The following is a 26,135-nucleotide window of genomic DNA, read 5'->3' on the forward strand; positions in this document are numbered from 1 at the left end:
CTATATCAATGCAAGATTTCCTCTTTTCGAACTTGGCCCTCAGTCAGACTTTTTTCTCTCCCATCTTTTAACTTTTCTACACCTAGGTCAGAAAGCACATGCTGTCCCTTTATTAACCTGCCATTTAATCAGCCCTTCTCACCAAGCCCATAAACACAAGCCTCACAATAAAACTTTATGTGCAAGAAATGTGCTTCTATTTAACAGTCAGTTTAACCTCTCCTGCCTTTCATTTTCTTTCCTGCTTCAAATGATACTCACATGGGGAAAGAGACTTATTCACACTCTTTTCCACATGTTCTTTTCATTTCCAATCACACTGCTCGACTGAATGAAGTCCTTCCCAAAGAGGATCTCTGGCTGCTGTTTTATTCTGAATACTTCAAACCACTTGACCACTTCCTAATCTCCCCACTAAAATTCTGACCCACAGCTGCATATTGGCTGCTCCCTTATGCTGTGGTCTGTTCCACATTGCCTCTGTTCTTACAGTAAAAGTATTCAGGAGAACTGCCACCAGGATCTCCATGCGAATGGAACCACAACAGTATTGCCAGTGCTGCGGCGAGAACAAGCTATGCCTAAATTCCCATCTTCCACTGTGAAATGCCTCTGTCTTCCACCCTCTGCTGGGGTGCAGAAGTCAACTTCCAGCACCACCGGATATCCTACTGCACAATGCCATCAGCAGCAAACGTTTTTTTCTTCGTATTGATCGTGTCACTTGTCCTCTCTGTGGAGCATAGAATAAAAATGAAGTTCTAGGTTGGCACCTATCATTTATATTTGGCCTTGTAATCCACCTCTTTAGCCTCTTGGTCAGTGATATCATCCACAAAGTCTAGTTTTTTCTTACGGCAAATGCATTGCCAGAGAGCTGTGGAATTTTCTGGTGAATTCTTGTACCTAAGACTTTTGAAAAGAATATCCTTAAAGTTTAGTTATAGTTCTGCTCATATGAAAGTAAGCTATCATGTTCATTCATCAGACTTTTTATGGTGCAATTGCTTTAACATCATTAACAGGTGAATGAGGCTGTGGAAGCACCCTTGGAAAGACTTGCAGACTACTCATCCTCTCCTTATTGCTCCTCGCCAGGCATCCATCACTGCTTAACATTGGAGAGATGGAGTTTCAGTATGGCCCTACACAGTTGTTTTTATTTCCCAATGAAAGGAGAGGTTTGAATTAAAAAACAAATGAAAACAACAACAAAAAAAACCCAAATCCAAGTTAAGCTTTTTTCTGATGAATGAAGAGAAAAATAAAAATCACTTTATCTGTTTCAGTGCTTCTTAGCAACAGTTATCTAGAAAAATGTTGAGGGAGGAAAAGTAATTTCCCTTTCTCTGATGCATTTTATTGTGCACACAGGCACAGCTATAACACTGATTTCCTTTTGTTTCATAGGTGTCATATGTAAATTGCCAAACTTCAGTGTCTCTGTCTCTTGCAGTAGCAAGATTAACAGCATCTCACAGGAACCCTAAATCCATGCACAAAAATGTATATTTTACCATGAGCATTCAGCTAATTAAAGGAAGGTTTGTGGAGGGGGAGCGTACTATTCAGTGATATTGTCATAATCTAGGCTATTTTATGCTTCCTTGGGTTCAGAACTGTGTAACTGCACTGCCAGTTTAACTATTTAAGTACATCTGAATAGTAAGAGACCCTGAAAAGCTTCATTTATATAATTAAATGTATAAATATACAACATGAAGCATTTAAATATAAGATCAGATAAGATAAAATTTGGCTTATCTGCTGCCTTGATAGGCTCATTCAACTGTAAAGTACCTCCTGGGATTCTGCTCTGCCAGTGTCCCACTGTGTCACCTCAGGAATGTTTGCAGCAACAATGTGCCTCAGATTTCTTTCTGTAAAGGATAGGAACTTTTATCTAAAGTCCTTGGAAATCCATTGGTGCTGAACAATAAATTCAAAATTCATATTATTTGCATGCAGAATCAAGCACAATATTGGCTGAAATACGTCACCTATGTAAAGTAGCAAATATCCTTTTTTCTTTACCAGTTAATTCAGACAGAGTCTGAAAATTCTAAATGGGAACAATATTCAGAGCACCTCTTGAAATTAAAGATAGAGTTGTTTTTGTTCTGATATTTATTTTGCAGATATTTCTGGGAGAAAGGCTGTTCAGTATATGATAAAGACTGAGGAAGCCAGCTTATTCTATGAGTTCAGAAACAACATATTTAACATTCAACACTTCATTTTGTGTGTGGTTTTCCTGTACCCAGCCATCATTAACAACATCTTAATAACACTGTATTCCCAGTTACAGCTGGTGACATAGAACAGCTCAGACAGGTCCAATCTATTACTAAATGGCTCTGTGGCTGGTGTCACAACAATAACTTTGGGATTTTTCATAATGGGATGGCCTACATGGCACCTGGATTACAGGCTTCAGATGGAAGCCACCTTTCTCAGAGGGGGAGGAGGGTCTTGGCCCAGGAGCTCGTGGGGCTTGTAGATAGGGCTTTAAACTAGACGTGAAGGGGAAGGAGGTTAAGATCAAGCTAGCCCTTAACAAGAGTTGGAAGGACGAGTGTCAGGGGTCAGGTGTCAGGAAGGAGACTTCTCCAAAACACCTTAGAGGTAATAAACAGTCCACTGGGAAGGTGATGCAACCATCAGCCCAGCTGAAGTGTCTTTACACTAATGCACCAAGCTTGGGAATCAAGCAGGAGGAGAAGCTACTGTGCTGACTGAAAGCTATGATCTAGTTGCCATCACAGAAACGTGGTGGGACGAATCCCATGACTGGAATGTGGCTATCAATGGCTACAGGCTGTTCAGGAGAGACAGACCGGGAAGGAGGGATGGAGGCGTTGCCCTCTATCTCAGGGAAGGGATAGAATGTGAAGAGCTGTCATTGAAGAGTAGCCACAAACAGATTGAAAATTTGTGGGTAAAAATTGAAGACAGAACAACCAATGGACACCTTGTGGTTGAGGTACACTATGGGCCACCTGATCAAGGAGAGAAAACTGACAAAGTATTCTTCCTCCAACTACAGGAGGCTTCACGCTTGCAAGCTCTTCAAGGAATTACTCGGTAGGACCCCCTGGGACATGGTCTTACGAGATGAGGGAGTGGTACAGAACTGGAAAATATTTAACTAAGCTTTCCGTAAAGCACAAGAGTGCTCAGTCCCCCTATGTAGAAAATCAGTCAGGAAAGGGAAGAATCCAGCATGGCTGAGTTGAGACCTGCTGGTTAAACTAAAAAAGAAGAAGGATTTGCACAGGCAGTGCAAGCAGGGACAGGGAACCTGGGACGTGTATAGAGATGCTGCCTGCTTGTGTAGGGATGAAATCAAGAAGGTCAAGGCGCAGCTGGAGCTGAACTTGTCACAGGAAGTAAAGACTAACAAGAAGGGTTTTCACAGGTGCAGCAATCAAAAGAGGAAGATCAAAGAGAGCGTACCCCCACTGGTGGTTGGAAATGGTGATCACATATCAACAGATGAGGAAAAGGCTGAGGTACTTAACAACATTTTTGCCTCAGTTTTCACCAATAACTGCTCTCCTCACCTCTCTTGGGTCATGGGACAGCAAGATGGTGACCAGGGTGGTAAGTCTTCTCCCACAGTAGAGGACGATCAGGTTTGTGACCACCTGAGGAACCTGAACATGTATAAGTCTATGGGACCTGATGAGATGCATCCCAGAGTCCTGAGAGAATTGGCAGATGTGGTTGCCAAGCTGCTCTCAATGATATTTGAAAAGTCATGGCAGTCAGGAGAAGTCCCTGGTGACTGGAAGAAGGGCAACATTGTGCCCATTTTTAAAAAGGGTAGAAAAGACGACCCTGAGAACTACCGACCTGTCAGCCTCCCCTCTGTGCCTGGGGAGATCATGGAACAGATCCTCCCCAAAGCTATGCTAAAGCACATGGAGGACGTGGAGGTGATGAATGGCAGCCAGCATGGCTTCACCGGGGGAAAGTCCTGTCTGAGCAATTTAATGGCTTTCTATGATGGGGTAACCACAGCAGTGGACATGGGTAAACCAATGGATGTGATCTATCTAGACTCCTGTAAAGCCTTTGACATGGTTCCCTACAATATCCTTCTCTCTAAATTGGAGAGATATGGATTTGATGGGTGGACAATACGGTGGATAAGAAACTGGTTGGATGATTGTATTCAAAGAGCAGTGGTCAACGGCTCAATGTCCAGATGGAGATCCATGATGAGTGGTGTCCCTCAGGGGTCTGTACTGGGACCGGTGCTGTTTAATATCTTTATCAATGATATTGACAGTGAGATTGAGTGCACCCTCAGCAAGTCGGTGAATTACACCAAGTTGAGTGGTGTAGTTGTCACACTGGAAGGACGGGATGTCATCCAGAGGGACCTGAACAGACTGGAGAAGTGAGCCTGTGAGAACGTCCTGAGTTTTAACAAGGCCAAGTGTAAGGTCCTGCACCTGGGTCAGGGCAATCACCATTTTCAGTACACAATGGGGAATGATGTGTGAGAAGCTCGACAAGAGCTGGCAATGTGCACTCGCAGCCCAGAAGGCCAACCGTATCCTGGGCTGCATCAAAAGAAGCATGGCCAGCAAGGCAAGGGAGGTGATTCTGTCCCTCTATTCCTCTCTTGTGAGACCTCATCTGGAATACTGTGTCCAGTTCTGGAATCCTCAACGTAAGAAGGATATGGAGCTGTTGGAACGGGTCCAGAGGAGGGCTACAAAGATAATTAGAGGGTTGGAGCACTTTCCCTTCTACGACAGGTTGAGATAGTTGGGCTTGTTCAGCCTGGAGAAGAGAAGGCTCAGAGGAGAACTTATAGGAGGTCTACAGGAAAGCTGGAGAGGGGCTATTCATAAAGGCTTGTGGTGACAGGATGAGGGAGAAATGGGTATAAACTGGAAAGGGGCAGATTTAGACTAGACATTAGGAAGAATTTCTTCACCATGAATGTTGTGAGACAATGGCATAGGTTGCCCAGGGAAGTTGTGGCTGCCCCATCCCTGGAGGTGTTCAAGGCCAGGCTGGATGGGGCCTTGGGCAGCCTGACCTAGTGGGATGTCCCTGCCCATGGCAGGGGGGTTAGAGATAGATGATCTTTAAGGTCTCTTCCAACCCTAACTGTTCTATGATCCTACCATTCTATGATTCCTTCTAGAAACACATTTCCTCACTTTAAATATGTCTGGTAGCAAATAGCAGATGACTGAATTTAAGAAGGTTTATTTCAGTGCTGTATTCAGCACTTTTTCAAGCTCTGAGCTTTTCAATACTAGATTTATTTTCTTTGCTTAATACAAGATTTGCCAAGTCTTTTATCCTCCATCTTTCACATTATTGGAAGCTGCAAGAATGTGATCATTTTGTAAGTGTCAGGCTCAGAGGAGTCCATTGGATTTCTATTCAAAATATGGAAAAATGGCACAAAACACTGAAAATCAAAAAGAGGAAGATGTGCTGTTGAATGAAATCAAATATTTTATCTTTATGTGATTGCCATGTTTCAGTGATTGAATGATACACTGTTAATGATAAAGAGACATCCAAGTCCAGTCATATTCCTCTCTAAAACTGTATAGTCCACCCTAAAATTTGAAGAAATATATCTAAATACTTGTAAAAGATCAGTAACTCAGAGCAGAATATTTGTCAAGAAAGAAGTTAAACAAGGCTTTTATAACAACTAATGGGCAGCATTTCTTTTTTGTTTTAGAAAACAGTTTGTACGGTTCATTTAAAAGTTATTTATCATATTGCTTAAAAGATCTTTTCCCTGGCATCTTAAAATATTTTGTAACTGGAAAGAGAAAATTGATGCATGGGAATAAATTCTATCCCATCCAAGGAACCAGCTGCTCATTCTCCATGAAATAAAACTACTGCCATGGCCTTTTTAAGTGGCACAGGTGGGTTATTTATTGTGAAAAGAGATGTAGAAATAATTCTAGAATCCAGATAACACCTTTGATCTCTCAGCATCCATAACCACCTGAACATTGTATCTCTCATGTTTATATACACTCTGTTTCTAACAAATGTGTTTATTCACTTTAAAATGAAGTTATATACTGTTCTGATACAGTGTCTCCTGGAATTTGAGGTCACAACTATTCAATCAATATATATATCATATATCTTCAGGAGCAAGTGGAGGAATACTTGTTTCCAGCTATGTCATCTTGAGGTCATTAAGAAATGAACAAATAATTTTAGAGTCTTTTAAATACTGTGAAGAAAAACATTATAAACATGGTCATCTAATTTTTCTTTATGTGCTTAACTTCAAGTAAATAGATAGCTCCACTATCTGTAGCATAAGAAATCACTGATGGAAGTAAATATGACTGTACTCACAAATTTAGACAGGTAGTGATGAAAAGTTGCAGAGAACACAATAGGATTAGACCTCACATCATTACTTGTCATTTTATACTGCCACATGATTCTTTCTCAGGCTTTTCTGTTGAGTGACCCCTTGCCTGAAATTGGTATCCAGGAAGCCTCTAGTCTGTGATGTACCAGGTCTTATCTTCGCAATGTGATTCAAGTGTGAAAAGGTTAGTACATACTTGAGATTTCCGCCTGCAGAAATATAGATTCGCCAGTGCACTCCAGAGAGACTCTTAGACTCATATAAATTGGCTCAGGAACCCAATGTGCACCTTAGTACGGCTGCCAAATTCAATACAGTAATGGTCATTACATATATTTTCACTCACTGCTGACATAAAACCTCCCATTATATTAGTACAATGACCAAGATTTGAGGAAAAATACAATGTCTGATCAAAAGCAAAATGTTTATTTTTATGGTCACTGCATACAGCAGTACAGATATATCGTAAATCTCATGCAAAGATGGAAATATTATTCTACGCTATGTTTGTATATGTATGTTTGCTCTCTCTACAGACTTTCTTACTCTTATGTTTATATAGAAACCTAAACAAGAGGCGGATGTAAAAATGGATTTTTATTAGTTCAAGGCTATTTATTTATACTAGACACTGGATCCTGTCTGTGAAAAAAACAGTTCTAACACATTTAAGGCCAATAATTTTTTAACTCTTTGTTTTATCAGCCATATAAAAAGAAGTGCAGTAAGAGATTGCCTCTTTTCTAGTACTGATATGCAAATCAGCGCAGGATACAGAATAAAATCTTAAGAGGGTGTGCAGTATATGTTAATTTTCTACATTCCTTTGTATAGTGGTTTCATATGCTGACATATCCCAACTACTCATCACACAACTTTTTAGGACATGAAAACATACAACTTGAAGTATTTCTTCTTAATGCAATAACTGTAAAGAAAGCAAATTTGCAGCTGTCTTCTTTTCCTATATGTGAATTATCTACCACTTTCTCTATTGCTTGTATCAATTATGAGCTGACAGAGTCAGTAGGAGTCCTTCCACTGATGTCAGAAAGTGTTATGTTAAAAGGGTAAGAGCCTGACGTGTAGCAGAAGGGAAGTCCTCCTGTTGTTGTCATGAAGTTTGAGTAACGACCTCCTTGCTTTGCAAACTCCCTCACAGAAAGGAGTCTAGGTGCAGTACAATCCAATTTGAATCTGGGGAAGGATTTGTGTCTAAACCAGTGTGTGTGCACCTACCCATCAGAGTCAGTACACACGTTAGAGGTTTGTCTTCCAGAGCCCCATAAGGGACTTCACTCAAAGGATATGATATTGATTGAGTCCATCAGAGCCCATCAGAACCCACTCAAGGACTTTCACTCAAACAGTTTTGAGAAGTCAAGATAAATGATTTATTAAACTGACTAGTAAAACAAGATTGAAATTGCCGGTGATAATGTCACTCACTGCAAAATCAAACTTGCTCTAAAAACCAGGCGCTTACGGTGAACTGTAATTTCCTAGGTAACATCCAACATGGCCAGAGGCACAAATCTTATCAAGGACATGTCCGTGCTTGGGGAGGAGACAGGGATCCAGGCCCATCAACTCATACAGTAGTTAAGTTTCTCACCTCAAAAACTGAGGGATTCTAAATGCCAAGTTTATACTTCCAGTGACTCTCGGTTAGGTGGTACTAAGCATTATGTTACTGATTGGCTCTTGACCAGGACTGCATATGGATTTAATTCCACCAGGACTTGTGCAAAAATGCACGGGGGGGGGGGATGAAGTTAAGTTGCAGGGATTGGGGGAATGAGAGGCAGGGGAGGGGGATGAGGATAAAGTTTTGACCACCATTCGGTACAGTGATACAACGGCCTTTCCAGTCTTGATGAAGTAACATTGGACTGTGGAGCCTCTGTCCCTACTGCAAACACTGCTTAGTGGCTGTATTTGGTGGTCCTTTGTCTAAGTGTTCAAATACAATGTCCTGTGTTTAGATAAGCATTTTGCTTCATATTCAAGCCAGGCTCAGCAGATCTCTGTCTGTCTGTCTCATAGGATATTTTGAGATATTTGTGATTATTAGGGTGTTTCAACACAACAGACCTGGTGTCAGCAAACCTCTGGTAACATAGTTAGGCTGTACCGGCAATTTTCCACAAAAAATTACTAGGAAAGCTCTTAAACTTGCTTGTTTCTTCTGGAAATGCACACAACTGAAAAAAGCAGAGGTCCGTACTCTGTTGAAAATTTATCCTGGACAGGACTGCGTGACTTGTGAACCCTGTCATATCAAGTTCCTTTGTCCTTCTAGCCAAAGTTTACAGTCTCTGCAGCTTTGATTAGAGAAAGGCATTCAAATAATACATAATTTGTTCTCAGGAAAGACCACTTCACTACAAAGCCATTTGTCTATTTGGCCTTTTTAACATAACACGTTCACTGTTACATCATTTTATGCAACGCAATTTTTCATATCCTCTATCTGTCAGCCATCTATTTTCCATGTTTGGATCTTTGTAACAATTAGCTAAATTCCAGCCTTTGTTGTCGTCTCTCTGTGACAGAGCTAAAAACGTTATGGGGACATGCTTCAGGAACCCATAAAAACAGACTTGCATTCTGGGATGCTCTTCCTCTAAGGACAAATTATCTTTTCCATGGCAGACATGGAGCTCTGATCTTTCACCAGAGCACAGAAGACTTTACTTTTGTTTTGATGTAACCTGTTTTAACAACTCCACTATTCTCTCCAGTTTTCCCCATTCATTATTGCTGTGGTAGCAGCATTATGACTGGAGTACAGTCCCAGAGAATCGTCTCATACAATGTCAGCACCACATAAGAGGGAAATGGAAAAGAGAAGACTGAACAATTTCAGGCTGCTTTATACATCAGCACATTTTTTTTTCTCCTTCCCGTTTTGAAATTATAAGCAAAAAAAAATTAATGTCATGTTTAAAGGCCTTTATATTCAAAATATTGTAAATCATAATCGCTCTTTTCTGAAGGGATACATCTTCTTTTAAAATTTATTTATTTATTTACATGAAGCAAAAAAATTCAAAACAATTCATACAGGAAAAATACAGTTGCCACAAGTTCAGACAGCATAGAAAACTTATGTGATGTGGCCAAAAGAAATACAGTTGTCTTCTGGCCCTGGACACAGGCTGTCAACACCAATCCTTGCTTTAAATCCTTGGGATCCTATGTAGAATGTTTCTTGTCTTGCAGAATTATTACAAATGAAATATAATTATATTCTTCCTAAATTATAATACCTTTTAGAGTCAATATCTTATTTGCTATTAAATGGAAATTTGTGTTTCTTATTTAATTTGTTGTTATTCACCACTGATTTTCTGTTGAACAGAAAACCAAATTGATAAACTTTGAGTCTATGTTTTCTTTTGCTAAAAAATCTACTTAAATCAATGTATGTTAATATCAGTCAATACTCTTATCCTGGGTTTGCAAGGCCACCTAATGTGTTTCTAACTTTTCCTCTGTTTTGCAATATTATTTATTTTTTCTTCTAAATTTTCTTTTAAACCTCAGGCAATACTAACCTACAGTGCAACAAAGGCTAGGTTCTTGACCAATTTAAACCTCTCTAAACATGACTGATTTTGACAAAGATAGATTAATGACCTAAACAAAGGTGCACAGAGGTAACATCACTGCAAAAGCATTGCCTTCAGAAGTTGTTGCTAAGTTCTGGCTTCACTTATACCCTAAATTATTACCAAGAACATCTTGTAAAACACTATTAAAATTAACCTCAAATCCACAATATCATCCATATTGACTTATTCATTGTATATCTTATCTGGACATATGGAAAACACCTCATGGAATTCCTTTACAAATACTAAAGAAAAATAATTTTTGTTATTTAAAATCTCAGAGAAATCACTGCCAATTATCTTAATCGTATTTTCTTCTTACTGTTCTGTGATAAATCATAGAATGCAAATTTCTTATTTTTGAGTTAGCTGAAATAGCAGACTCTCAATTATCAATGGTTATATAAATTATAACTTAGCTTTTCTTAATCTCTTTTTTTTCCTCTATGTCACAGGTACATTTCCAGCAATCTCTTTCTTTATTAGTAGTCCTTATATATGTTAGTAGTCTCTTAGTTTTCAATGCACAATGGATTAACAGATTTCAAGAATGAGCCCTCAAACTCCTTAATTTATGGGATAATTAAGTGCATGTAATAAACAGGTTTAAATAGCAGGAACCTGATACAGTCGTACTTTTGCTTTACACAACTGCTGCTCCCATAGTCCCATAGGTATTAAAGATCTTCAGTTTCAAGGTGCTTAATCCTTTCAGCTGGAAAATGGAGAAAAAGCAAGTATTAGTTATTAGTAAGATATAAAAGCTTTATTTGACAGGTGCGAATAATACATTTTTTTTCCAGATGCCTGTTACAGTATAAGAAGTATATAATTTGGAAAATTATGTACATGAAATTCATGGCAGTATTTTGTAGTCTGTAGTTTAAGTTTTGTAGTGCTCAGTGTAATGAGAGAATTATTAGCAATTCATTCAGATGATTTCTATGCCTTTTCTAGAGAAGAGCAGTGGAGACATTCAATATAACTGGAGACAGCAAACATAAAACTGATAGAAAAGACCATTATATAATACACAATTTTCTGTGCAACTGGTACCACAAAATGTTATTGAGGACAACAATGTAACAGATTACAGGAAAAGACAAGGTGTGTGTATGAATGAAAAAATATCCTCAGTTGTATGTGAAAACATTAAGAGATTATACAAATAATTGCAGATACACTGAGAAACCAATTTGCGAAATGAGTGTCTCAGTTTTTCACATAAAATCTGAAAGTCCTGGGTGATGGTTTGCCATACAAGTCTTTGTTTATACTGTCAGGTGGCTCTATATCCTCACTGCTAAATGCAATTAAGCTGTGTTTTTTTCATAAAAAGAGTAGTTTTGGTGTGAGAGTTCTATTTTGTCCTTATTGTTGTGAAAATTGGAAACACCAACAAATAATGTCTTTAGCAGCTACTTGCTGATCAGCAAATTGATTGAGATGCATATATAAGAAAAACTAACATGCAAATTAGTTTAATTCACCAAAGAATGGTTTCTGATAACATTTTGAGTTAGATTTGGATTAAGAGGAGAGTGATCATTCACTTGGAATGAAAATTAGTTTGAAAATGAAAAGTAAATCAGCTTTTATATTCTTTGACATCAATAAGGCATGGTGTGTTTCACATCAACAGTTTAACTGTTTGTAAGATAAGTGTAATTGCAGATTAAAAGAGAAATGCCAGTGGAGATTGCTACTTTTCGTCTCAGAGATTTCAGCAAGATTCCTTTCTGTACAGTCTGTCCTTCACCTGTCTCTCTGCTTTTTTTACATTTCTAAGGTGAGAAAGACCTTTGCAGAACATAGGAAGACTTTGAACCTCAGATATTTGTGAGTTTGATATATGATGCACGTCAGCTCCCCTCTGTTATTGAACTCAGTGACACATCTTTTACCATTCCCACACATTCAGGTTATTGTGCTTCAAATCACTATTTTCAGTATCACAGGTTTTTATCCCCATAAGTTCAAGCTCCTCTGGAAATTACTACATCCACCTTCTTGATTGCAAGATACCTGTTCCTGTCTAGAGGCCTATTATCATTATAACATACATAAAACCATGGCAGAATTTCCTTTCCTACATTTGCATTTCTCCCTGATGCCTTCTCTTTCCCCTTTTCTTCTCACGTCTATTTATCTTGCAAATTTCTATCCCTAAACTGACCTGTGCTACGGGACCACGAGCCCTGTTTTCCTGCCTGCTTAGCCCCACCCTCGGCATCCTGTGATAGCTCCTGCGGAATGGAGAAGTCTCTTCTCTGACTGTAACTCAAATCCACAATATCTTTCTAGCTCCCTCCAACTCATTGCTTCTTGCAAAAAAAAAAAAAAACCACAAAAAAAAACCAAACCAAAAAAACAAACCACAGTTGTGGAAATTATTAGTGTAACAGCACGACAAAAGGAGTGCAGGTAAGGGAATTTTAAAGGACCTGACGTAAATTCTAGAATTGGTTATTCAGACTCACTTTGTGGGTGTTTTTTAAAGCTGTTCAGAGGTTTTGATCTTCATAAACTGTACTGATTTGCCAGTAATGAACCTTCAGTCAGTACAAGCATTTTACATTTCAGTTTTAAGGTCTAACATTCAAACATATAATCTTATTTTAAATGATATATTGTATATTTACTAAAATGAATAAATGAGGTGTATGCTGAGTGACTGATGTAAAGTTTCCAGAAATGGAACCTTGATTTAGGGATTACAGAAAATAATAGAAAGTCATATCAGAAGTTCTATATTTCAGCTGTCACATGCACATGTGATATTCTTCTAGAGCATCAGTCACTAAGAGTAGTGAAGTGTAAAACCTATTTGAAACAAATGTCACATCAAAAGGAAAGAATAAAAACCCTTATTAAAGTGTGGGATTTATTTACTAATGGAAAGGTAAGCATTTAACATATATTCTTAATTTTCTTCTGAAAACAAGAAATTGTTTGGGTATTTGTTATTCAACTAACTGCACATTTAATATAGCAAATTTAGTCAAAAGTCTGTATTTATGATACAGTCATGGTAGAGAAAGCAAGAGTTTGCCATTGCTCTCTGGAGGAAGCAAAATCATTAGCCAGGTTAAACTTAAAAAGTGTGGATAGTCCCTGAGGAACCATTTCAGCAAAGACAAGCATGAGCACACGGGATGGGAACTGGAGAAGGTTGGTTGGCAGAAGGACCACCATGGGGACCAGGCACACGCTCTGTCTGGGAATGTGAGCCGAGGGGGATTGGATCACAGCAAGGAGGGAATAAAGGCTTGCATAGAGCCAGTGCTGTAACATGAGGCCATTTTTCAAACCTCACCATGCCCAGATCAAGAGAGGTGGCAGCAACAGCAGTACTTAACAGGAGCATTTTTCCATGACTTGAGGAAAATCCTTACTTTGTGGCTTATAAACCAATGCTAAAAGCATCTTCTTATAATTTTCTAAGATTCTACAGAACAATTACTTTCACAAGCTGGTTTTGCTTGAACTTTTGTTTGCTTTTTTTTTTTCTTTTTTTTTTTCTTTTCTGGGAATGTTGTGTAGAGTCATTTAACTAGATTGGGTAAGGTGCTGCACTAACATAACTGACCTGCTTTCAAAATTGATCTAGCCTTGGGAGGAGCTTATCCATGTCTTCTGGTTCTGTATTGGAGATAATGAGCCCTCATGGGCTCCATCTGGTACAGGCAGAGGCAGTTCTGGTAAGTCTGCACACCAAGTTTAATTCAGGTACTAAACAGCAGAGCATGGATAAAAGAGACTGACCATATGCAGGAGGAATAAATCAGCTTCTGGTTACTGAAAATTAAATTATTTCCTATGACAACTGTAGAAGGAACAACTTTTTACATGCAGTACATGTAATCTTTGGAAGTACCATGAAATATATAGGAACAACAACAACAAAAAAAAACTTTAAAAAAATGGAATATATACTTGATTTGCAAACTAGACAAGGTTGGTCACACCAACAGAATGTGAAATCATACAGAGAACAAGAAATTTTCCTCTGTTAACAACACAAATTCTGTGGAGATCAGAATCCCTGCACATGTGGTAACCAGGTACTATAAGTTCACAGTCTGCTTTGCTGTTGTCAAACTATGTTTCAGACAGGACTGTGAACTGCAGCTGTGTTTAAGAAAGCAGACCTCTGAGATAATCAATTCTGTTAGGTAAACTTCTCATATTATTCAGAGTTCTTTGTTGTGAAATATAGCAGAATGAAGGTTGTGTTCAAAAAAAATCAGAGTTGAGGATGGCTGACACAGTAGATTTATTGAATAGAAACTGTCTGATAAAATGATAGTTCAATGGATCAGAGAAAGGAGTCATAAAGCAATTCCAACACCATCATTTTTTCTCCAGATCTGATAAAAATTTGAGAATCCAGATGTACTAGACAGATAAAAAGTGCAAAACATCGTACAAGTCAAGCAAAGATCACGTTTATTTCTCACAGGATGTTAAAGATAACAGAGGGGTCATGAAGTGCCCCGTGATGAGAGAAAACAACAACAAGACTTGAAAGGAGAAGTAAAAATAATCTTCATTTATTATACAGTACTTCTAATCAGACTCATGTGTAAGTCAGGATGCCTTCAGTCCTGATTTAAAAAAAGTTCAATGTGCAATTTCAGATACTGATAAGCTGTAAGTATAAATACTTAGCACAGCAATGTGCTTACAGACACTCTGTACTCCAATTAGGTGATCAAAATTGTTCTTTATTTATTCCTGTTCTTTATGCAAATTATAACTGAATTACTTTGTGCCAAAGAGGGAAAAAAGAGTGAAAAGATTGCTGCTGAAAATGATAGTCCTACACTGTTTTTTCAGTTAATAAGGAAGGGGAAATATATGATTTGCTACATAGAATTAAAATCTGGGCAGATAACACATATGAAAGCATTTCCCCATCTGAAGTATGTGAAGTAAGGGCACCAACAGATACTAATATCAGCATGGTTCAGCTGCAAATTACAGGCTTTCTCAAATATCCAGTAATAAAAAATAATGAGCTCAGTTCAAGCCTTCTGGAAAAAAGAATGTGTGATGGATTTTCACCTCGTCATGAGTTTCACCTGATGTATGGTGGGCAAAAAGTCTTGGAGTTAAAACAGTGGCACTCCTAAAGTCACTAGGCTTAGTAAGTTATAAAGTGCCAAATTTATGAAAATTCTTTGTAGTCTATGTAAAAGGACAATGCCACTCAGACCTTACAGATGCAATTAACAATCTAAGATGGGTTCTATCAAATAAGTTCATAGCAAAACTATCAAAAAATCTTTGTGTAGACCATGACACGTTGGAGAAGATCCCTAAATAGTACTTTCTATTAATCAAATCCCAGAGTGGGTTTTAGAACTGACTTCAAATTTCCTGCCCAATTATGTATATAACTACCTAATTTTCTTTCTAATAAAAACTAAATAGTCTCAAGGCTTATGTGAAATGGTCAAACTGACTCCAAACAATTGGGTTATTTGAATACAATCACACGGAAAATATTATTTTAAGCATTTCATACTGATTTTTGACCCTATTCTTTAAACTCCAATTTTAATGGGACAGAATATCAATTTTGCAAACCTCTATTTTTATTACCCCTCAGCTTCAGTAAAGCAAAAAACCTGCAGACAGATCTTCCATTGAACTGAATAATGCCAAGGCTTTCACCCAAAAAATTGTTTGCTCTTTCTTCCTACTAAGACAAGCATTCTTCTCTGTATCAAAATCAGAGGCTCATAATTTGATGTCCTGGCCAATGCAGCACTAAACTTTCTGGTTAGTATAGGCAATTTCTCTCTTTAAAGTATGAAATTCACATGAAATCTACATGGCCTGCCCCTCATATGACCAAGAAGAAAGAAGAATGATGTTTCAGCAACCGCATAAACAGAAGCAAAGGCGTTGGTAACATTCAAACTCTGTAGTTTCGACATTGATAGATTTGGCAGATACTTTCTCAATTTCCATATCCTTTTCTGTAGTTAGAACAAATGTCTGATAAAAGAAAAAGGTAATTTCCCTTATAAGAAAACAACTCATGGTAAAAAATTTTCTCAGCCTGAAGAACATTTACAAGGAATTTCTTCCTGATGCCCAAAAGGACGGAGAAAGGAATATTAATCTGTGATAAATCTGAAAGACTGAATGCTGGAGTACTGTACCAGTACATGCATTGCAAGATGAAGGGCTCCATCTCCTAAGAGACACTCCAATGTGGGACAACTGGATGGTGAGACTAGACCTGAAGGGCATCTTACTATCCTGCTGGTAAAAAAAAAAAAGTCAAAGGTTTCTCCAGGCATTGCTGGGACAGAGAACTTTGGCAGCTCTCCAGCCTACTATTTGGCTTCTTGTCAGCTCCATGGTAGCAGCCTTCTGTGAGTGAGGGCTTGGGATAATAGTCTGTTTAGACAACATGCTGACTATAGCACAGAACAGAGAGCTGTTAGCAGCACAAGTTGATTTGGTGAAAACAATTCTCAAGAGCCAGAGTTGCTGAAAAATTACCAGGGATCAAATCTGGCTGCTACCCAGAAAACAAAAGTTCCTTGGATTTGTAGTCCTGATGTCTCTGCTTCAGAGCCTTTTAGACCTTTTCAGGGTGTACCAGAGAAACTATTTGGAAAGTAAAATGGCTATGAGGAGACAGTCATCTACCTCAGGGGTACAGTTCATGTCAGAGTAATTAAATTTTGAGATGCAAAAGGCATTCATCTTGTCACAGAGGAGATCTCAGCTTCATTTGTTTCCTTTCTCATCTTCTTTCAACATTTCAGAGTAATGGGCCCACTTTTTTGGAAGGGAATTCTATAACCTTGTTATGAAGGTTTTGTACATGAAGATTATTTTCTTAATCTCTTGTGCTTCTGGTTATCTACACATACACAATTTTCTATGCCCCATATCGGTTTGCCACAAATTTGTCATATTAAGGAACACTTCCCTCCTTACAGTCATATTTACATACTTTCTCAAACATGAAAAAGTTGAAAATGCGATAAAAATTTAAATTCTTACTTGATAAATTATTTTCTTCGCCTTTTCAGCAAAAGAACACTCAAGGAAATACAGAAAATTTCTTTGCCATTTTCAATGTTTTTTTTCAAATTTTAAGACAAATACTTTTATGATGAAATTAGTGTTCTCTTCTCAATAAACAACTTTGTTTTAAAAATCCCCTTAAGAATTAAAAATATTTACTAAAAAAATCTGACTGAATAATTATAAACAAAGACCATATTTGTATACTGCCTTTCCTATTTGTGTTTCTTCACAGTAGTTTTGGTGTCTTCCATGGCTAAAGAAACAGTGACAATAAGAATTTTTCATTTAATTTTATTTAAGTAATGTCACTGTCTATGCAATGGCTGGATTATATCACGCATTAAGAAAAAAATTCTGAAGGAAAAGTTCCTGTTAACACATTGCTCTCTAGGATTTACATTATTAGACCATTCAAGCACTACAATGTTTTCTGCCCACAAAATTTGCATTCCTATAAACATATACTGAGTAGCAGAGTAAAACGCATCTTAAAGGAAATTTGGGACATACATAAAAAGGGACAGAGAAGAACAGTACATGCCTTGGTTTGTCCTTAAAGAAAAATCTGTCAATATACATGACCTTGTTTTGTTAATTTAGATTCATGGAGTTCTTTTAATGCCCTTTCTGCTTGCTGGTTTTAAATGATTTACACTTACTTGAGATCCTTCTGTAAAAGGAAATAGAATGGAGCATGCCTCTGGACCTAGAATTTCACCCTCAACACTGTCTAAAAAGATTTAGGGAGATTTACAGAGCTGAGCTAAAGAGAAAATGATGAAAATTGGCGAAGCACTGTTCTTCGGCAGAATATTTAAAATTTTAAAAGTTGAGAAGAGGTGAAAAAAAGGTAAAGTTAATAACAAAGCATAGGAACACAAGCTGGGACTACTGTACACTCATTTAAGCATTTTTCAGTCCTGTCTAGTTCAAATAACCAAAAGTAACAGTATATGAACATTTGTGAAATGAAAAGTGGGCATTAAAAGTTGGACATCAATGATGTTGCGTAAATCCTTTTACATCCATGTAAATTCTTAAAACATTTTAGAACAGCAGCTATTCAGTGACTCTTTATGTTAAATGTACTACAGATGTGGGTACAGTAATTTCACAGTTTAAGCCTTGGGCACGTGGAATTTAAAACAGATCTTCATCACTGTAACATTACACAGTTCTTTTTTTTCCAATGAAAAAGACATGAAGTAGGTACATTAACTCCAAACAATCATTACTTTAACACATTATTTCTCAGTGCTAACATTTCTATTTCCCTACTGAAGCATTATATACTTACATGGCCCCTATTATTACAGCTCTCTCAACCATTTCTTATGTATTTAGCTGCCAAATTGCCCTGTGAGACAGAAAAAACCCACTTATTCCTATTTTATGAAATGACGAAACAGTACTCAGAGGACCAGTGACTTATCTAAGGTCACATAACGGTGACTTGAACTCAGCCTTCTCAAGTGATAGGCTCAGCACCTTCACTTCTGAATCAACTCAACATCCTGCTTGAAACAGTCTGTACATGGTATGTCACTAAATATGTTACGACATCAAAGAAACCAGTGCTAAGATTAGAGCCTTTTCAAACAGAACATTGACTTCAGAAATCCCAATTCTTTCAGAAAAGTAAACAAAAGCTCGTTGTCCAGCCAGCAGCATCCACTTTACTTGGAGAAGTACAGAACTATATAATTGAAAATCTGTCACACCAGATGACAGAACAATAATTATTATTTACAGTATTAATCCATACTTTCCACTTTTGATGTCCTTCATAGCTGTACTAGCAATGGATGGGCTTACAGTACCTTCACCTACAGCTCAGCCCTGAACAGAAAAGTATCTTGTGCACATGCAATAGCACACAAGAGATTCGTCTGAATGTCTCCAACATTTCAGACTACCATGTGGCACTGCAAAAGGCAGCCTGCCAGTTTTCTTCTCTTTTCCAATATATAACAAAAAAACCCCTCTATGTTGTTAGTATTTTCTTAATGATTTCCTTGACAATGAATAACAATCATCCTTGAATTTTATAGTACTTTCTTAAACTTCTGTTGTGTTATAAATACACACACAGACACACACACAAAAATCTGCTCCAAAAGCTTTCTGTTAAGAAAGATGTTACTGAAGTCCGGATAGATGATATCCATAGCTCTTCCCTTGTCCTTTGATGTCGTCATTCCATCACAGAAGGTCAGTAGGTTGGTCCAGCAGGACTTGTCCTTGGTGAAGCCCTGCTGGCTGTCCTGAATCACCTCCCAGACCTCCATGAACCTTAGCATAGCTGTTAGGAGGAGCTGTTCCATGTTCTTCCCAGGCATAGGGAAGGTTGCCAGTTCCCAGAGTCCTCCTTTTTATTCTTTTTAAAAATAGGTGCAATGTTTCCCTTTTTTTTTTTTCTTCAGGGACTTCAGCTGACTGCCATAGCTTTTCAGATATCACTGAGAGGGGGTTGACAACTGCATCAGCTGATTCCCTCAGGACTCTGGGATGCATATCATCAAGTCCTGTTGACTTACATATATTCAGATTCCGCAGGTGGTCATGAACCTGATTTTCTCTTACAGATCTTTGTTACCCCACTCCCTGCTTTGCAGTCCATTCACTCAAGAGGTGTAGGAAGAGAGGTTTCTAGTGAAGGCTGAGGGAAAGAGAGTCGTTGAGTACTTCAGACTTCTCTTCATCCATTCTTAGCAGTTTGCCAGCCTTGTTTATTGAGGGGGCATGCTTTCTTTGACCTTCCTTTTCTGATTGACATGCCTGTAGAAGCCCATCTTACTATTCTTCGTATCCCTTACCAAGTTCAGGTCCAGCCATGCCTTGGCCTTCCTATCACATAAACCAGTGAAACTACAAATATTTTACAAGTCTCCATTTCTATGAGAGCAATTAGATACAGTCAGTGTGCAAAGTGTGCACATGCAGGTGCTCACACACACACACACACATACAGAGGCGTACTCAGTAGTATTTTGAAAACCAGAATAACTTAATTTTGTCATAGTCATTACAGCTAATAAGACTTTTCATAATTTAGGAAATTATCTGCATTGCATACATTCTTAATACTTTTCCAGTCTCCATAAATAAATTGTTTTCAGTTCAGAAAAATTTATGCTAGAAACCTTAATGTAGGTAGATAGATAGATAAATACCAATGGCCTGAACACTGGGTGAGATCTGTAGTCCCAAATCCTGACCATGAGAACAGAAGTTGGAAACAAATACTTTTCGAGAAACTCCAGAAATTGTGAAGAAAGGCTGGAAGGTTTGTTCCCAGATTGAATGACGCTTCTAGTTTACCTGCCTTAAAGCCAGGGGAATGAGAGTCAATGATTAAAGACAAGAACCGGAGTGTAAATCTACATATTCATAAAAATATGTCCTCATTTTATGAAAGTAATTCACATTATCCTTTTGTAATGCTGTGCTTTTAGAATAGAGTTAAAAAATGCTTCTTCTTTACTTAATTAACGCAAAGGCAGGACCAGGTGCAACCTTCCTAAGAAAGAAATGTAAAGATTACCAAAATATCATTAGTAAAACTTTCTAGTTACACTACTACTATATTTTCTCTGTTGTACTTAAGAGGTTCAGGAAGCTCTTCCTGACATAAGAGAGAGGTAACAGAAATAATGTTTTTTAGAATAGGACCTGGCTTTCTTGAGATGCAGAGAAGTTGGGAGGCTTTCTATGTGAGTATCACCACTGTTACTGAGGGTTGTGTAAGGCTACCTAAGAACAACAGGGCTCAGGAAGTGTGATTATGGACTAAATTCTCATTCCTAGTAACCCTCTATAACCTATCCTCTAAAAAGACAGCTGGCACTCTTAGGGTTTCTGACCACCTTTTGCTGAAGACCAGCAGGACACTAAGTCACCCAAATCTAATTTAAATAGTATATTGTTAAAGTGAAATTCCAGAAAATAGAGGGTAACTGAGAAACTACCAGACATCTCATTTTGTACTAGGTCCTGTTTTCACTTCTACCATTGACCTATAATCCATCCTCAATCCAGCTGCATCATTTTTTACACCATATCTGTCAGTGGTCTGTTAATGTTTGATCAGTTTCATAGTGGAAATACGTAGATTAGATTAAAGCTGCTTTGTAACCATTTTTTCTTTTCTACCATTTCCTTTCCTAATGAGCGTTTCCTGAGTGTCATTACATCATCTGATGTGATTCCACATCAGCAAGGATTGTTTTCAATTACATGCTGTTCTGAATGCAGTACCCTCAAAAGACATTGTGGATGGATACCAATTTGTAGAGAGATCTATTAAATTCAGAAAGTGTTCAGAATGTTAACAATTTCCTTGAAATAATAGGCATATAATGTTTCCTGCACTCAGTTTCTTCCACTCAACAAAACATATAAGATAATAAACGAAAAGAAATTATCCCAACTAGATCAGCTGACCCAGCTCTGATGGGAAAATCTTCAAGGGTTAGTAATATTCATTAATTCTAGAATTACCATGAGGACACATTCATCCCAACCAAAGCCAATTAATTACACCTTGAAGTTTTGAATTATATTTGCTTCAAGAAAATTTCAAATCCACTTGAGTTTAGGGTATAAAATTCATCCTGTAAAATATAACGACTTGCTTAAGTGTTGGTTGCCTTGGGAAAGATGCTTTGCAGACAGCCTTCCTCCAAAACAATCCTGCAGGACCAGTCCTTCTGCCTGGCTGTGGAAAAGCCACCAGTATCTTCTATGCAAAGTGATATGTCAAAGGCAACACGCTGAATTACTGACAGAGCCAAGCTCGCAAATATGGGACATTTTTGTGTGTTTGATTGCATTCTCCCAGAATACAACAACAACAACAAAAAAAAAAAAGCCTGAAAACTGCTCTTTGGAAAGTATTTATCTTCTGCAAAATATTGGATGCAATTTAGCAAATGCATTAGCCTGTGCCTGTGTTGAAGCAGAAGAGAATGTCAAGAACATAGAGAAGACCTTTTTGAGCTGAATCTGAAACGGGAGAATACAGGTAACAGAAAAGAATTTGACAATTCATCTCAAAACACTGTAAAATGTGAATAATTTGAAACCTATCTGCATGTTTTAAGTGTTTGTTTTGGTGTCTTACATTGTAGTATGCTATAAAACCATTTTAATAATAAGCCGACAGCATCTTAATGCTAAGAGAGTGTTAACAAATCCATTGCAATGGCACAATCACATTATGTTATGAACACTATTCTATTTACTCCATTCTGGTCCCCAAATTTGCACTTAATTGGAAATGTATTTTTGCTTGCAATATGATTCTTGTCAGAAATGCACTTTGTTTAATGTCAAATGAAGCTATAAAGAGATTATGTGCTTACAAAATGAATTGAACACATTGAATTACTATGAAGGAAACTTCTCATTAATCACTACTGAGAGAGCATTCAGTTTAGTCCTGTTTTCCGGACAAAAGCTACATTTGTAAGAAGGTGCAAGACAATGTTTTGAGACATCACACCTATGATGTTCCTAGGCACAAACAGGAAGAATAACTCTAGACAGTCTGAAGTCAGAGGTTGCCCCCACCACACTCATTGTATCACCCCGTGTTTGTAAACTGTTTGGTAAGAAAGGGCACCTTGTCAATGGTACGTATCCCCCAGGCAGTCCCCTGTCAGATCCATTACTGTTGACAGTGCTAGTGAGTGCCCTCATGCTAAGGAGAGGGCAGATAGCTGGCTTCCAGGCGACAGTACATTACGCTACAGGAGGGATCCCTGCTGCCCAACACTGAAATGCTGACAAGTCTAACTTCTGTGCAAGGCATTTTGTCAATGTTACTGACATCTTGCCTTTTAGGAGTACATCTGGTGTTTGGGTGAATGTTGTAGGGCCATCACCCAATAACAACCTGTGAAACTGGCCAATGTGGCCAAATGAATAATAACATAATGCTTCCTCAGCTTTTTTTAACATGTAGACTCCATATACATTAAAGAGTTAATTAATATCCTATAACAAAATCCTCAAACAAATACAAGGATACTATATAGTCGTCGTGTAAGTCATCAATCACTACTGCTTTGCCTTTGGAAGTCAGCCCAGCTCCAGCTGCCTTGTGCTTTGCTGGCCCCTCTCTCACAACTTTGACCAATTTCTATTCAGTCCTTGCATTTTAACTCCCTAGACCCCACTATGTTTCCTAATGGAAATACTATGGCTCAGATATACCCTGTTGTACTTCTCCGTGGTTCTTTCATAAGTCCACAAATACGCCAAGCCAGAAAACACAGTGGAGTTCTGTTTGTTACTCCCAGGTGACCTCTGAAATGGGCTTTCAGAGAGAAATCTTTCATTCCAGCCTGTGTTTTTCCTTCCCTGAAGGCAGAGTCAAGGTCTGTGTAATGATGACAGCATTAGCATACCCTGCAAGTGCTATCGGCTAAGGGAGAGAGGCAGAGGAAATGAAGAGTTCTGTAAATCTGAATGTATGCCTCGCATATTCCGATTTAGGTAGATATATGCTGAACTGTTTCACTTACACTAAAATAAAGGGATTTTTATGTTTACTAAAGTAACCTCTGCCTAATTAATGCCCCATCGGTCAATTCATGTGAGTTTCTTTTATACACTACTATCAAGTTGAGATTTGCTGCTTAAAAATGAATAATTTGTGTAAAAAACAAACAAAAAAATAAAGCTTCAAAGGGATTGAAAAGTAGATCTATGAGTTACCCTTTACATTATTTGGAGAATTAAATAGCTTCTGGAAAAGTAGACAGTCAAATCAATGTTGACCTGAAGTCTGCAGTGGTGAGAATTATTCATAAATACTTATTATTAAAATAAATATTCTGATTATTATTAAGCAAACTCAAAAATCTTTTAGACAAATTTTCAGGCATGGAAATAGAGAAGCAGAAATCTTAAATCTTGATGTAGACAATAAAGCAAGTCTAGGCTTTGGTTTATCAATTTGTTGCCTTCGGTTGTCTTTCTCCCCAGCAGCTACAGCTGGGAATGAGATTCTCATTCCATACACGGTGTAGGACGAGTATCAGGCACCTAGGAATTATTAGTTGACAGAGAGCTGCAAGTTCAGTGGGAGGCCATTTGGACTTCATTAGCAGAAGAATTTAGGCACTTGAAATGTAAGCATCATTTTGAGAAATGTTTTGAGGGTCCTTACGAGTCTTAACTTGGTATTTAAACTGTTCATTTCCTTAGTCCAGACAAGAAAAGTATGCCCCAGTTTTCTTATGGTCCATAGGTGCTGACACCTTCATCTCTGAAAGACCATATTACTTCTTCACAAAGCATCTGTTTGGAGTTGAGCTTCAAACAAATTTTTGGCTTGTCATATATGACAGTTGGATCAAAATATAGATGGAATACCTCTAGACAGGTCAATTTGAACAGAGTATCCTGAAGCTTACAGTGGATTTGTAGTTGTTAAACTTCCATGACAAATTGCTTTCTGTGAAAATCTTCACAAATTAAAAAAAAAAATCCTCAAAAGCATAAACATTTCTCAAAATAAAAAAGTTTGCAAATATCAAATATCAAATATAAAAAAAGGTGGTATTATAGATCAGACTTGAGGAAATGTGTATTAAATACTTTCTCCAGTGTTCACCAATCAGTGTCAACTTACTAGTCCAGTTGCCTTCCAGTCAGGAAGGACTTAACAGGTGAATCTGGAAAGAATTGACCACACAATGGGAAAAAAATAAATGATAGAACTTTCTATGCAGAAGACAGTCTGGAAAAACTTGCTCTAGGCATGTTGAACCAACTCCCCTCAGAGAATAGTAAGCTGCTGCGCAAGGGAAGCAATGGGAGGCTACAACTGGAATCAGGACAGCACCAATATAGCTGAGGCTGTTGAAAAATCAAAATCTGCTGATCCCTAGACACTTAGGATGCCATATGCAAATCTCCTCCTCCTCAGTTCTGTATTTCACACTTTCTGTTTAGAATATGTTGGTTCTGTTTCACTCTTATTAATTGCAAAAAAAAAAAAAGTCTTATAATTTGTTCATATGTTGTATTTTCAAATGATGATCTTTTTTTGGTTCTTCCTTCAACTCTCTTCCAACACACAGATGAGGTGGTTAAATCTCAGCAGACTTATGTAATATAAATATATTTAAGCAATAAACTCAGAGGACTAATAAGGTGAAGAAAATGCTATGATATTTTTGAAATCTAGAACCATATAATTATGATGGGACTTTGCAATAGTAATAGGAAATACAAACAAATTTAAATAAATAATATTTCTGGCAGTTCTGTGCTCTAGTATCTAATCCTGTAATACTGTTAAACTGAATGAAGTTTTCTGTTTAAAACAATGATCTAGAGAGCCAGAATCTCTTTAGGTTCTTACATTCCTTTCAGGAAAACCTTGTCAAAACATACTATCTGTAATGTATTTATAAAATAATTCGAATGATTATACCAAATTAAAAACAAACATTTTGATTTTTGAGTAGAATTCAGTGTATGGGACCATATTTCTGAAATGTTTATTAAGCTTTTCCTTGATAAAATGTTTTCTCTATTTAAATTCCAGTCAACAGCAATTGCAATTTTACCCAAATAAAGATAGACTCTGACCATGAGAGTTCCTTTATGACTTGTGTAGACATTTTTTTCTCCATCCTGCAGCACATAAAAATGGTTTATTTGGGCATTGGTAACTTTTCTAGCACACAGAGATTACAGAATTCCAGATTTTATAATGCAAGTGTATCATGGGAAAGGAGACTGTAATCCTGAAATATCAGCTATTAGATAAATGTAAATTACACATTGATAAGAATACAATTAAGGCTGAAATTCCAAAATGTTGGGAGTATATTTGTGTTTCAGTGTTTAGAGACTCATTGGTGCTATTCCCTCTGCATCCAATTACAGTATGGCCAGAGAAATTATTCTGGCTACAGCAGATCTGGGTTAAACCAGGAGTTTCTTCCCCCTGAATACTGCAGGTTTAATTATTCATCTATTCACTAATGCCAACATTCTAACCTGTGGGTTGAAAACTTACATCACCTGCTTCCACAGATTTGTTGTTATTGTTGATGCCATTC

The sequence above is a fragment of the Cuculus canorus genome, chromosome 4, assembly GCF_017976375.1.
Source record: "Cuculus canorus isolate bCucCan1 chromosome 4, bCucCan1.pri, whole genome shotgun sequence".
NCBI classification, from domain to species: Eukaryota; Metazoa; Chordata; class Aves; order Cuculiformes; family Cuculidae; genus Cuculus; species Cuculus canorus.